We start from the raw sequence: 16,364 nt of genomic DNA on the forward strand, positions 1-16,364 counted from the left end.
TCTGAGCATGTAGCCCAGGCCGGTATGACCCTGACCTTGAGTAGCATCTTACCCTCACCAAGAATGATGCCACAATATGAAGACAAGATGATCAATTTCAACAATTGGCTTAAGTGTTGGTGTCATTCAAAGGGGATCCAATGCCTGTCAGCCTGGGATGACATGCTCGACAAGCCACAATGCTTCGCTAGGGACGGCTTGCACCTGTCACCCCTGGGCTTTCGGATATTGGCAAAGGCTCTTGCTACCCCCATAGTGCCTTTTTTAGGCAAGGCTCAAAAGACAAACCCACCTCCATAGGTATCACAAGGGATAAGAAACTAAGAGTAATGCTACTCAATGCCAGAAGTCTAAACCTCAAGATGCACGCACTCAAAATTCTCCTTAGCATGGAGAATATCGATATCTGTGCAGTAACAGAAACCTGGTTCAAGGCTCATGAGAGCACCCCAGCACTACCAGGTTATACCTCATACCATGCTTTTTGGCCCCAAAACTTGGACCAAACCACAAAAGGAGGGGGAGTATCAATATTCATCAAAGATACCCACACCTCCAGGTTGGTGGCACAGCACGAAGCATCAGAGACTATCCATGTGCAACTAACTGTGAGTAAAACTGCCTTCCAGTTTATAGCCTGCTACAGACCACCCTCCCAAACACAGGAACCCCACTTGGCCTTCCTGAGAATACTGGAAAATATGAAGGTCTCTCCAAACACCATTATATTGGGCAACTTCAACTACCCAAACATAGACTGGGAGCATTACTCTAGCTCCAACACCCTAGCCCAAAGGTTCCTAGAATTTATAAACTCAAATGCTATGGAACAACTTGTTACCACTCCCACAAGAGGGGAAAACATACTGGACCTGATCATCACCAACATGGGGACACTATGCTCCAGACCAGAAGTGTATCCCTCACTGGTAAGATCAGACCATAAACTAATCTCACTGGATATTCACATCCCGACCCCACCCCCTGCCCAGAAAACCACAGTGAAAAACTTCTCTAAAGCAAATTTCACACACCTCAAAACCGAGGCGAAATCCTTCAAAGCCCCCGGGCCTGTGGAAAGTATGGCCCAGACCGCGGAATCCTTTATAAACGCATTCTGTGAACACCTTCAGGAATGCATGGATAATGCAATCCCAAATAAAACCAAGACCCAATCCTCCAAAGGCAGACGTCCTGTCTGGTGGACCCCAGCCATAAACAAACTATACAATAGAAGGAGGAAGCTACTACATGATAGAGCAAAATCCCAAAAAGGGAAGGCATCTCTGATCAGTATTAGCAAAAAACTACGGGCACTCATAAAATCGTCTAAGGCCAGCTTCGAGAGAAAAATTGCACAGGACACTAAGGATAATTACAAGGCTTTCTTTAGTTATATTAGGAACCTGGGTAGGAATTCCCAGATATGCTCAGAATTAGTCCAAAATGACAAAAAATACACCGAGCCCACAGACATTGCCAACATCCTAGCTGACAGGTTCAGTGCAAACTTCTCCCCCCTCTCCCCACCAAAAGGGCAAATATCTATCCCAACAGAGTGCTGCCCCCCTGACATCTCAGATGCTCAGGTAAGAGCCGCCCTCTCCAAAGCAAAAAACACAGCATCAATGGGACCAGATGGTGTCCCGGGCTGCGTCCTACATGAACTCCAAGAAGAGCTAAACCCAAACATAAAACTACTGTTCAATCTTAGCCTTACTACAGGATATGTACCCAAAGAGTGGCATACAGCAACAGTGGTCCCTCTCCACAAAGGTGGTGTCTCAACGGATCCTGGAAACTATCGCCCCATAAGCCTGACTAGCTTGGTCTGCAAAGCTATGGAAAGGATCATCATGGACCTCATAAATAAAGAAATTGGGGACCTACAGTCACTGGATCCTACCCAGTTTGGCTTTGTTAAGGGCAGATCCTGCCTCTTAAACCTGGTCAATTTCTTTGAAACAGTCACCAAGGCCATTGATGAGTGGAAGATGGTCCACACAGCCTACCTGGACCTCGCAAAAACTTTCGATACAATACCCCACTCGGGCATTATAGATAAGCTCACCAGCTTAAATATAAACCCCTATGTCACTAGATGGGTTGCAAACTGGATCAAGGACAGAACCCACATGGTTAGAATTGCTGGAGTCATGTCAGACTCCAAACCAGTTACAAGTGGCGTCCCACAAGGCTCAGTCCTGGGACCTCCCTTGTTCGGTATATATTTCTCGGCTGTACAGGCCAACACGGAAGGACTGTGGCTGACCAGGTTCGCAGATGACTGCAAACTGGGCACCATAATCAACTCTCCAGCTGACACAAGCATCCTCCAAAAGGGCCTCATAGAAACAGACAACTGGTGCCAGAGCCATGGCCTCAAGCTAAACGCCAAAAAGTGTATAGTCATCCCCTTTGGCAAAAACAAAGTGCCCACAAATTACCACATAGGTGGTAATCCATTAAGTACAGAAGAAGTCATTAGGGACCTGGGGACCCAAGTTGATAGCAATCTCTCATTTGACAACCACGTGGCCAAAGTGGTTAGAAAACATTTTATATAGCCCACCTAATCATGAAGGGATTCACATCTAGATCAGGGGGGTCATCGTGCCTCTTTACTCATCCCTCATCAGACCCATAATTGAGTACAATGCCCCTTTTGGGATGTACCTTACCAGACACCTGCAGCAACTGGAAAGACCCCAAAAGTACCTCACCAAGAGGATCAAAGGCTCAAACAGATGCCATATGCTGCCTGGTTAAAGAAACTCCAGCTCTACTCAGTGGCATACCGCCTGCTCAGAGGCGATCTGTGCCTGACGTATAAAGCCATGTCCAACCCGGAATTAATGGACATGCTGCACCTCAGAAAATCCAAATCCCATCGAGCTACGCACTCGAGAGACTTGAACCTCAGCACTGAAATAAATAGGACATGCTGGAGGGACAGATTCATAACCCAGAGGCTCCCTTCACTCTGGAATAAAATCCCAGTCCAGGTTAGGCAGAGTCCCACATTGACTCTCTTCAAGAGGAATCTTGATGAGTGGATGGGAGATCGTAGGTTTACCCCGGCTATCACTTCTGTGTCACTGTTAGACAGAAACACAGTATACTAACCTCAAAAAAAGGCATAGCAAAATTAATTTAAAATGGGTGGCGAAAGCCAAACACACTCTGGTTAGGCTTATAAATGCCCTAGGGCAGATAGCCTAGTATGAACCTATGAACCTATGAACCTATAACAAATGTTAAAGATTTCTACATAATAAGGACAATACACTATACAGTTCACTCTACTTACACTGTTGTGTTATTCTCTGCTGTAAAATCTTCATTCCTTTTCTTTCACTCTCTTCCCAACCCTCCCCTTCTAAATTCCTAGTTAACCACTTTCTGTACTAACCATTCACTATTTTACCATCTCCCTTCTCCTCCATCACTAAAAACTGGAAATTTACTGTTATTAGACACTGGCATCTCTCTGATAACTCTGAAAGCTGCCAAAATTCTGCACACAGCATATATTTATGTGAGTGGCATATAATGCAAATATTACAGAATTTACTGAAGAATAGTGATATTAGCATGTATTGCAATATGTCAATTTCTGGCATACAATAATTTGTCAGCCTGTAAAATAATTTCTTATTCTAGTCTTTCTGCTTTAATGAAAATGCAATTTGTTTGATTCTCTATCTTTGTATCTTCCTGGGCTGAGTCTAAAAATGGCCCACCTGAATCAGGATTCTACTCCAGTTAACAAATGGAAAATAAAATAAAATAAAATAAAAAGCAACTTTATCACCAGTTTGCCTGTATCAATAAAAATGCTATAACCATCCTTCCTATGTATCATGGAAGCATAAGATTTTCCCTCCATTTTTCCATCAATATATCTTCTGTGATTTTGATTTCCCATCTCTCTTTCTACTCTCTTTCTGTTGATTTCCATTCTTCACCCATTTTTCTCTATGTTTTATAGACCTACCACACTTTTACCTTACATTCCCATTCTTTCTATATCTGAAATGAGCTCTGGCATTGAGACTGCATCATCCTAGCTTCCCTTTTTTTCTATAATTGCCATATTATCCCTGGTACAACCTTTACAGATTGCCTGCCAGCTGACTCTCTTCCTTATTCTCTTGACAGTCTTTTGGTTTTCCTGTAATGTTTACCTGATCCCAATATTTAACCCTTTGCTGTTGCTTTGGCCATCTTCAAGCTACTGATTCCTTATCCTCTTTCATTATCAGTTTTAATGCAGCATGCATAAAATTATCAGCAACTAAAAAACATGTACTCTTTTTTATTAGTTTACACTACACTGCTTGCCTTCATAGCTATTAACAGTTTGATTTAAAAGTGTGTAGAATCCCATTCCCAACTTTTCCCTCAAACATTTTTTGGACCGCTCTTCCATTTTTCTTATCTGTCTACTGCCCCGCAATCTGTTTCAACCATCTCCACCATTGTCTTCAGAATTTATGTTTATCCTTTGCCTCCAATTCTCTTCTTTCATTCTCCATTGACCTAACCATCACCTGCCTTACCTTCTCCCCATTATGTGCTTCTTTCTATTTCCATTTCTTGGTCACTGTTTTCTTGGTTATTGCTATTAATAATCCTATCATCTCTTCATTTCTCTATCAGCTTTGTTCATATAACTTATCATGAATAATTTCTTATTAAGCAAAGTATCCCCTGATTCTACCTCTGATTACAGTTTTCAGCTCCCGAAATTCATTCAGTGATCTACATTCCCAAAAATTATGACTCCATGTACCCTTGTCCTCTTCACATCTCCTCCATCTACCTACCACGCTGGAAAACATGCTAGCCAGTCTTGCAGGTGCATAAAGGTAGTTATGGAGACATTCCCATCCAGAAATGCAACATTGGAATGGCCTTTGAGAATTGTAATTCCTGGTATTGGGCTAGTTGCAATGTATACATTAATGGTGGGTTAAAATAAAGGGTAAAGTAATGGACCAGCTGCTGGGGAGGTAATAAGCACTATGCATGGAGAACATACTGTGTTGTACAGGACTGGCTGTAATAAAGTTGTTACAAACACTCTCACATACAACTGCATCAAGTTTAAGTTTTTAAGAATTAGTTTAAAATAACTACTTTTTAACTACAGTATTAATATTTAAGATGCTATAACATGCATATCAAAACAGATAAACCTGTATATTAAACAACATGCTAGTACAAAAGTATACACGAGGTGGTTGTTCATAAATGCATTTCAGAAATGTGCCAGTTAACATTGGAAAGTATAAATAAAGGATTATAATTGGTTCTCCCGTCATGAAAAAGTGAGGTGTTGAAGTCATGGAAGTCAAGAAAGTCACCTTAAGACTGAAGCTCAAGAAGTGAATGTTAACATCCATATAGAGAACTCATAACTACTTATTTATGATTGCAGATATCTGATCATAATTCTTTATACATGACCTTCAACTGTTACAGTATATTCACAGCTACAGAAAAAAGTTTTGGAGCATAGAATGTTGTGCATTCTTAAAAGCTGTAAAACATTTATTCCTGCCTTAGTGATGTCCAATAGACAGAGGCCAGAAGCTAACTGTCTTTCTGATGGACTAAAAACTTTAAATGTTGTTATAAACATTTCATGTCTATCTTTTCCATGTTGCAGAGAGAAGTGTTTTACAGCTTTGAAAAACTGTTTTAGGTTCCCATCATTGTTCTGTGGTTGCCACTATGTATGTTTTAGCACAAGACTAGAGCATAACTATTTTAAACCAGGAATACTAAAACTTGTCATGCACCTCTGACATCAGTGAGGTGCATAACACAGAGGATTATGAACAAGTCATAACCAAGTTGTATGTTTTAGACATGCATGTCAAGAACTTCACCTCAAGAGTGGAGTGAAAGTGGAGATTAAGAGGTGTAGATTGACAGCCATTTCAATAACAATATAATAAGAGCTCTGATTGTAGAAACAAGATCATACTTTTTAATGCATGGAATATTATCTCCTCCATGCAATATCAGTTACAGAACAAAAAAAAAAAGTGCAGAAGTGTGAGGGGGGTTTATATTACATACTACTTAGTAATGATAAAACAGACCAAAACTCAAGCCTTTGTATTTGAGCTTCCTTTGCTCCAGTGTACCACTGAAAAAAGGAAAAAAAAGGTATAGGAGTACAGTCAGTGGAATGAAGGAACTCTGACTAACCGCTGACTTTAAAATAAACAGTCGCTTCATACACCTAAACTTTTTGTTTAAAATTGTGACAGATTGGAATATCCAACAGCTTTTAAAATAATTTTTAATTCAGCGGCTGCTCCGTCATGACCAGCAGCGGCTACTGTTTTGTTCTAGTATGAGAGTAGGGGTGGTATTCATAGCTGCTACCAAACAGCATAGCTGGCATGGGCACTGGTTGTATATAAGCTCAGATGAGATGTAATTCAGAGATATAAGGTGCACTTATACACAATAGAAAGAAAGGTATAAAGAACTTCATAGGTAAATGAGAACATAATGAGTTGTAAATGAGAAATGTGTGGAAAATATGTAACTTAACTATGCTAATAAGGTATTCTTGCCAGCTTTTGTAATTTTGAATTGTAATATAATATGCAAGTGCATGATACGCATATACCTTGTGAAAAGCAAATCTTTGCCTTTTATGGTCACTTAGCAATTGGTAAAAAATGTTTGGTTTTGCTCCTAGTGTTGCTATAACCCATACTGAACTGCTTACTTCTCTCATACCACTACTAAGTGCTATAAGTGGTGCTTGGCAGTCTTGGAAGAGGAGATTCAGCAAAGCATTACTCATTTTACCATTGAGGAGAATGAGCTGCTTGATGGATTTAGATTCGAGAGGTAGATTATAAAGACTTTGGTGAACTTATAAAGCCCAGAAACTAGAACTAGGGGAATGTGTGGGCTTCATATTCTTGTGAACACAGAGGCATATATAGCCCTTACTATATTGCATCATAGACCTTTTAGAGACAGAGTATGATCACACTGTGTATCCAACAGGCTTCTACCACAAAGATAATACAGCAGTTCTTCAATATACTTTTTGTGCTTGTGAATAAGCACCTCTATTTTTCAGTGTTATCCGAGGACTGAGCCAGAATCATGTGTGCCTTTTATTGAATTGCACATTTTCCTGAGGCACTTGGTATGATAGATTGCACTCTTGGCTATTAGGGTTTATTGAATAGCACATTTTCCTGAGGCACTTGGTATGATAGATTGCACTCTTGGCTAGTAAGGCCCCCATATGGACCAGAGGGGAGATGTCCCTCAATAAAAAGGTTGCCATTCCATCAGCTAACAGGTACTGCCTGATGTGTGCGACTATTTGTCCAACTTATTGTGCAGAGCATCTAGGCATTATCCATGATTTCCACACATGGCATACAGGTTCACCTTACTACTACTTTCTGCATGGTAAGATTCTGAATGGTCAGCTACTAGGTAACTGCACTCTAAATAACTTTGTTTCTGTGTAGTTATTCATCTAAATATTAATCTAGATTTCATTTAGGAACTATCTCATCATAATGTGTCCCATCCCTGTTATGCTTTCCAGGTGAAAAAGGCTAACAACTTCAACCTTAGCTGAAATTACCAATACTAATGCACATAGAGCTTCAGAGAAGTGCTTTAACACTGTCCTCTCCCAGGCATGGATAGTTGTTAAGCAAGTTCAGTGATATTATTAATGGAGGCCAACCAATGACTTTAGCCTGACACCCCTTCTGGCAGGCATGTACACAGCAGCATCTAGGGAAGCAGCAGCATCTACTCCACACAACTGTAGGCTGTGACATTCATTACATGGCAGTATAAAATTACAAAGATAATAAGGGTCTATATTAGATACACAAATGCTTAAATGTTCAAATCTCTAAAGGTCAACCTTTAGAGATAGAACAGTTAGTTTGAATATTTTTAAAAATGAAAAAAAAAAACAACAGTAAAAAAAAAAAAAACTAAAGGGTGTAAGCAGGGCAGCCACCTGCACCCCTCTCTAAATATACCAACTCCAAGATCATGCTACAGTGTAGGGAATGGGAAATTTCCTGTTTCCACACTGTAGTGCACTGAAGTGCAATCTTGGAGTTGGTATATTTAAGTAGCGGGGGGTGTGGGGGTGCAGGGGGGCTTGCCCCCTGCTAAAACCCTTTCATTTTACTTTTTTTTTATTTTGTTTTATTACATTTTTGAACACTTAACTGTTTGATCTCTACTGGTCAATGTTTAGAGATTCGAACATTTAAGCTTTCTTCTATGTAATATAGACCCATTAATAACTGGTGTATGTAGTGCTACCTGTAGGCTATGTGGGTCTATGTTCATGCATCTAAAAAAAGTTACAGTTAACAGCTAATAACTGAACATTAAACAGCAAAAGTTTAATGTATTGAAAAAGCTTAACAGTGAAAAATAATTCATCAAATGGCCATAGCTGGCCAACAACCAGGAAGTACCATGATGCATAAGGTAAGCAAAAGAAGCCTTTTTTTAAATTTGCACTATTCCTCACTGTAGTGCGATCTTGGTGTTGGTATATATAGTTGAGGGGTGTGGGGGCACATCCCCCCACCTTGGTTGGTTACATTTGTGAGGTTGTTCAATTATAGCCATTTGCTTATTTTTTACTGTTAAGCTTTTTTCAATATGTTAAAGTTTCACTGTTTAATGTTTAATTATTAGCCATTCACTGTAATTTTTTTTCAATGCGCAAACATAGTCCCCAGTGAGACAGTTGCCTTTTTCTATTGATACATGCTGAAGAACTTTTTGTTTATTATTTATTTATCTATTGAAATTTGTTAACCAGGATAGTCCACTGGGTCAAGTGACCCATTTTCAGTGGAGGCCCAGGGAGAAAAGATTCACAAAACACTGTATAATACAAAGAAAAAAAAAACATACACATACATTACAAAAAATGATGACATGATTATCAGAAGAAATACATAGATTTATAACATAATAAAAGGTGTCTTATAGTAATAATGATACTGAATACAGTATAATAGTCACTCTATAATAATGAAACTGATAAAAATGAAGCTGATAAAAGAAATAAGAAAAATAAAAATAGAAATAGATGTGCAATTATCAAGAGGCAAAAAGCAGAAATGTGCATTTGTTAGCTGTTTGATAAGGATTGTATTTGATGTAGTAAAGGCTTTATGTGAATAAGGGTAGAAAGGGTTATGGTGGCTTGAAGTTTATTGCACAAAAGCAGGTGGGGTCATTTAGAAAATATTATTTTACAGCAGAATTAAAGGCTCTGAGTGACTGAAGTTGTGTGATGTGTGAGGGAATGGCATTCCATATCTTGGCAATGCTGTGGGAGTACACACACTAATCAGCTCTCTTATTAGGTTTGGATACTCTTAAAAGATATTTATTTGTGGATCTGAGTGTGCGAGTAGGAGTGTGTGCTTGAAGAATATAATGGATGCAGAACAGTTATTTGGTTTAAATAGTAAGTTGTGGGCAAGAGTAAGTTGAGTGTAAGTAGGTAGTGGGAGAATTCAAGCCAACTGAGCTGAGATATAGTTTGGCAATGATGTGTATGGTTGGACAGACCAAAGGCAAACTTATCTATTTTATAATAGCATGCTTGAAGCCTATTAAAAAGGGTTGAAGAAGGTTGGTGAAAATCTGACTTCCATGGAGAAGGGGGGGGGGGCTAGTAGAGTGTTGGCTAGTTTAACTTTGGTGTTTGTGTCAAAATAAAGTTTATGATGGTAAAGTTTACCTAGTTTGAAATGGGTTTGTTTATAATGGTAAAGTTTATCTAGTTTGAAATGGGTTTTCTTAATTGTATTAAGAATGTGTTGCTCAAATGTGAGCTTACTGTCAATAGTTATAACTAGTAGTTTTGAAGAGATTACTAGTTCTATTTCTGTCTTGTTATGTGAATAAATTTTAAAGTATATATGTGGTGGTTTTGTAGAAAACAGTAGGAGTTTAGATTCTTTTGGGTTCAATAGAAGATGAAAATCATTTAACCAGGATTCAATGGATGTAAATAAGTTTTGTGTGAGCTTAAGGAGATCAGAGAAGTTGTTGTAGGAGGAGATAATGGTGGAATTATTTGCATATTGAATGAGTTTACTTTGTAACGAGACCTTATGAAGGTCATTTATGAAGGTGTTAAAAAGTAGGGGGCCGAGAATGGATCCTTGTGGGATACCTATACAATTGGTTTGGTATTCTGACTGTTCATTGAGCCATTTGATTGGTTGTTCTCTGTTTATTAAGTATGAGGAGAACCATGTTAGAGCCCAAGTTTCCTGGCTGTTTTAGCAGTAAAGCACAAGACACAGTGTCGAAAGCCTTAGATAGATCTAATAGAATTACTGATGCAGCTAGGCCTGCATCTAAGACTTTCTTTACTGTATCAGTAAAGGACAGTAAAGCAGTAAAGGTACTGTGTGCTGGAAGGAAACCATGCTGGGTTGGGGCAAGGAGATTATTGTTAGCGAAGTGATTGGGAAGTTAAGCATGTATGCATTTTCCAGTATTTTTGATAGGGGGAAGAGTACAGAGATAGGGCAATAGTTAGAGAGTTCATTGGAATTCCCACCTTTATGTAATGGGGTTGTGATAGACTTATTTCCATATATTAGGGACATATGATTCTGAGATGGAGCGATTTATTAGAATACTGACAGGGTATGCAATTGCTTTGGAAGCAAGTTGTAGATATTCAGGTGGAATTTATCAGCAGATAGGGAGCAAGGTTTTAGTTTGGATAGCAGTCTGAGTACTAAAGATGTGGGTACTGGTTGGATAGTGAAGTCAGGGGTGTAGGTGTTAGTATTAGAAGAGTTTGTTGGTAATGATGAGAGAGGGATACTGTTTTGGGCTATTTGAGTTGTCAGACTCTAGTTTTCTGTCACTATTGGTGTCATTCACTAGTTTCTGCATGGAAGTAATAAAGTGGATTTTAAACATATTGGCTATTTGTTGTGGGTTTTTTTTGGGCAGGATGTTGGGTTATGTAAGGTTCCTGGATTTAACAAAGAGGAGACAGATTTACAAACCTTTTTTGGATTGTTTTGTTAGTTAGCTAGATATACTAAAAATACATTTTTCTTATCATTTGTTACGAGTTTTTTGGCTTTTTTTCAGAGTTGCTTAAAATGTTGTTCAGTTTGAAGTGTTTTATTTTTCTGCCATTATTTTCAGGCATGATCTCTCACAAGGATAGTTTGTTTAGTTGATTTTGTTAATCAGGGGGAATGGTGAAATTTTGTACATTTGATACGCATCGGTGCAAGGCTATTAAGAGTGTTTAGGAAGACTGTATTGAAATAAAGTACAGCATCATCTAAAGGTAGTGCTTTTATAGAGGCCCAATTATGAGCTTTTAGGATGTTGGTAAAAGTAGTTTGGTTAAAGTGGCTGAGGTTCTTGATTGTTTTGTAGGAGTGATTTTTGAGAGTGTGGGTGTAGGTTCTATGGGTGTAGGCTGGGAGGTGGTCACTTGGGGAGCTTGCTAGGGTGCCTGAATTGGAGAAATGTTGAGGGCAGGTTACTAGTATCCAATCTAATATTGACTTAGATTGACTGGATATGCCATGTGTGGGAGTAGTAATAAGTTGAATAAAGCTATACAAGTTTATGCTGTTGAATGGAGAATTTGAAGTAAGGTTTTGCCAGTTTATGTTAGTATCTCCTAGTATGATGGTTTCCTGTGTTATATTTTTATTTAGCCAGGATAGAAAGTCTTCAAAGGTGAGAATATTACAGCCTGTGGGATGTATAGTACAACTATTCAAAGTTGTTTGTTATTACTAATATGAAGAGATGCTATTAAGAATTCCATGTTTCCAAAGGTAGGTGCTGGTTCAGAATGGGTAATAATTGTTAGGGAGTCTTTGTAAATTAATGCTACAACCCCACCTTTTTTGTGTGACCTATCAGAGTGAAGTATATTGAACCCTGGAAGAAGACTTTCTGTGTTTGAGCTATGCAGTTCTAGCCAGGTCTCTGTCACTGCCTCAATGTCAGGGTTATATACTGATAGCCAGACATGAAATTCAGTGGTTTTATTACATATACTATGTATATTTATTGTTGTCAGGTGAATGTTTTGATTTTTAGTAGTCTGGATGTCTGTAGGAAGGTTATTAGGTCCAGGATTAGGGTGAATATCACCGCATTGTGGTAGGGTGAATAAGAGATGAATTATGTTGTATGAGAGGTAAGGTTTATTCATGGGTTTGGGGAAGGCATAGTCTTATAGCTTGAATTTGGTATTGTTGGGTGATATATGAAGTTTGGTTGAGCATATGTAGGTACACGAGAATAAGGATGGAGAGATCAGATAATAACTATGTATAGTAGTTACAGTTGCCACCCGTCTCTTTGTCAGCGGGACACTCACGGGTTGAGCCCTCTCATCCCACTTCCCACAGTCACCAAGCGTGGGACTTTAAAAGTGCTGTTTTTCCCCTTTTTGCGACCACAAATTAAATTGCTGTGGAAAAGCCGAAAATACTTCCGGTTTTTCCATGGCAATGAGGCTACGTCACCACCCAGACCTGCAGTTAGAGGGATTCCCTGCTAGGTCTGGGTGGTAATGCAACACAGTAATTGGCTGCAGGGATTGGAGGGGGTGGGGACTTACTAAGAAGAGCCCAATAAAGGTTGCAGCTGTAGAGCACTAAGCTCTACAGCTGCGAACAAAAAATATCTGAGATTTATATTTCTGAAGCCAGCCCAGCAAGCCCAGCAAGCAAAGAAGCCAGCCAGCCAGCTAGCAAAGAAGCCAGCCAGCCAGCAAAGAAGCCAGCTAGGCAGCAAAGAAGCCAGCCAGCCAGCCAGCAAAGATGCCAGCCAGCCAGCCAGCAAAGAAGCCAGACAGCCAGGCAGCAAAGAAGCCAGCCAGCAAAGCAAAGAAGCCAGCCAACCAGCCTGCAAGGGAGCCTGCTAGCCAGCAAGGGAGCCTGCCAGCCAGCCCAGCCACCAACTAGCCATTCCAGCAGGAAGGAAGCAAGCTAGCCCAGCAATAACTGTGATAGTGGTAAGTACATAATAGCATTTTGTGGCTTTAGTTATTTAAAATGGGAATATTGTGCTTTATTTAAATTTTTAAAGTTTAGAGGTAGATGGGGATGTAATATGCAGTATTTAAATCTGTGCAGTGGTTATTTTGAGATTTTTGAGTAGTAGTTTTTAAAGGTATAAAACCGGAATGTATATGTAATTGTTATTATTCTTGGGGGTATGATTTGGAAGCATTTCTTTTAAAAGGCTGAACTGTGTATAGAAGTTGTTTATTTCTGGTGGGGGGCAGTGAAATATAAATTTAGTGTGATGTATTTCTATTGTCGTATCTTTTTCTGGGTATTGTCTGTTTGCAGATAGAAAATGTTCGAGCATAGTTTGCTCTTTTTTGTATGGAAATGTTTGCAATTTAATACTGTTTTCAGGAAGTTAGGATATACTGTTTGGGTAATTTTTCCTGTTAGTTCCTGCAAGATAATGTGTATGTGGTACAAGTCTACCTTTTGAGAGGGAATGTTAACAGTTAGTGTACTAGTGTGCAATATAAAGTACTAGGGTGCAGTTTGCATCTCCTTTAACAACTCTGGTGATGTGGTGGGGGTGTGGCCAGTGCCATGTTGGCCACACCCCTATCCTATTGACCACACCCCCATGCCCCACTTTTCCCTTGTTAAGAGGTGGCAACCCTAATAGTAGTTGGTGTTGGGGAAGTTAGAGCTGAAGATGAAGGTAATGAAAAGTAGAAGGAGGTGTGTGGGGAAGTAACTTGGGTTAATAATATTAATAATGCAGTGAGGTCTGGAAGGAGATAAGAGATGTGTATGTAGCATGACGTGTAGTGTGTAGAAAAGGAAAGATGGGGGTTAAAGTCAAGTTGAAACATTAGTGGGTGGGGGATTGCAAGTGAAGGAGGGATTTGCATGCTGTAGAGTAATGTTATTGGCTGTGGAAATGCAGGGAGGAGTTACAGGAAGTATAAATCTGGTGGAATAGGGGGTGGGTGGAAATGGGTATAGGCTAGCGGAGCAGAGTAAGCCCCTGAGTGGAGGGTGAATGGAGCGGGTTGCGCCTGCCTTCAGAAATGAAGAAAAAACAATATCTCCCCAAATGGCTTGGTAGGTATGCATGAGTTGCTTAATATGAAAAATAATATCTAAAAGGTTGTGACTCTAACACATCAGTAATCTTTTGGGACACTTAACTGTTCAGTAGTGAGAGATAAAACTAAGAAAACGGGAAAAGAGGCAGAAAGAAAGAAGAGAATAGGGGGTTGGGTATTATTATTTGGAGAACGGCTTTCACAAACAAGTCAAAAATGAGGTAGCTTCACTGAATAAAGTTAGGAGTTAGTAATTAAGAATGTAAACTGGCAGGAGAAGAGATGAAGAAGCTTGAGAGAGTTTTCTAGCGGTGTGATCCAAATATAAAACCTACTGATATGCATATGTGGACCAAAAACAAAAATATACATATTAGACTGACAGATGCATACAATTATTTTGGGATGGAATAGAGGGTCAGTGGTGCTTCCTGAAAGGCTAATGTTAGCAGTGCTTGGTCACAAATAGTGATTGTCACACAGGAAAATGGATGGAAAAAAGTTCAATGCAGGAAGTATTAAGGTGAATCAACTTTTTGCTTATTGTGAATTGCACTTCTGTTTGACAGGGAGAGGTTACTAAAACACAAAAGAAATATGGAGAAATAATGAATATTTGACATGTACCAGAGCTTTTATGAGTAAATAAGACAAAAATATATTAACTATTGTTGAGCACGTACAAACATCAATTATAGTGTCTGTGAATTAATGGCATTGCAAGTGTAGCACTGTTAGAACATTCATTAATATATTTTTACTGTTACAAACAACTAATGCTGCTACAGTATACAAATTACAGGTTTCACATATAGAGCTTCAGGGATGGTCAGTTATCAAATCAGAATAGAAAATAGGCTGTATGTAACAGTGATACCAGCCCCTTAAAGGAGTTAGCGCACAAATTGTTCACTGAGGTTAATTGCACAACTAATGCGTAGGTATATAATACTATTGCTAAAATGATTGGTGTAGACACAAAATAGTAGATGAATTAGTCTAGCACCTTTAAATTCATGTATAATGCTGGCAAATACCACACTATTACCAACAAGTCTAGCTTAAACAAAAAGGCAACACATTGCAGTAATCACCCTTTCGTATATGCTGTTGTGGCATGCAGTGCGGCATTGAAAATCCACACCTATGTAACAGCACAGAAACTATGTATATTTTTTTATTGTGGTAATGAAGTTAGTTTCATCTGGTAAAACAAATCTTATTGCTATTGCAGTTACAGTTTTGTTTCTTATACAACAGCTGTTATCCACTTTTTCTCTCTCCTTTTTTAATTGTTTTTGCTTCTTTCCAGCATGCAGGTAAGTGCAAATGTTGTCACTCTTCATACAGGAGGCTTGATACTTAGTGTACTTCCATCTGCCATTTCTTGGGTGTTGTTGTTGGCTGAAGTATGTATTATAGTTTGTAAAGTGTTATTGTGTGTAATATTGGAATTGTGTCATACATAAAGTCCCTGTTAACAGAGAGCTTGATAATGATTTGCTACAATGATGAGATCTAATGGACACAAGGGAAGTTCTTGGCATTGACCAAAAAGTGCACCTGGCTCTATACCTCAACTTAGGGATCCTGCTACATGATGTGGAAATCTGACAATGCCTAACTGCTTTATTCTTTAGTGAATCCACATGCATGCATACATGCAGCACTTTGGCATACATGTTGTGTCCAGCCAACTCATGCAACACAAATGTGGATCTGCCTTTGGCCATGTCCAGCACTACCAGCAATGTGTGTCTGGTACGACTCCACTTGAGCAGCAGATCCATGTTAAAGATAAAGCCATTTCAACAATCATTGTACAAATGAGGATCATCATGATATTGCCCCTGGCATCCACCATTCCCATGTACTGATGAATTTCCTCCCTTATTAACTTGACCCTCAGTGGCAGTAGCCTGTGCCTGAACTATTTCATGTTACATCTGATGTTGTGTGGTCAAGGCCTTGCATGTCTCTGTAGCCCACTGTGATTCATGGGGGAAGGTATACATCCTACTTGATTACTGTTGATTCACTTCATGAAATGCAATGAATGTGTATGTAGCATGCTACTGTGTACTGCTATTGCCATGTTCCAGAGGCTGCAATAAATAAGTGGAATATTTTCTAAGAACAGTACATGGAAAAATTACCTTTCCCAGTAATGCAACTACACGTCATGCTTAATGAGATTTGCTAATTTAAAAAAGTTATT

Source organism: Protopterus annectens, chromosome 5.part0, assembly GCF_019279795.1.
Source record: "Protopterus annectens isolate FY-2018-M chromosome 5.part0, PAN1.0, whole genome shotgun sequence".
NCBI classification, from domain to species: Eukaryota; Metazoa; Chordata; order Ceratodontiformes; family Protopteridae; genus Protopterus; species Protopterus annectens.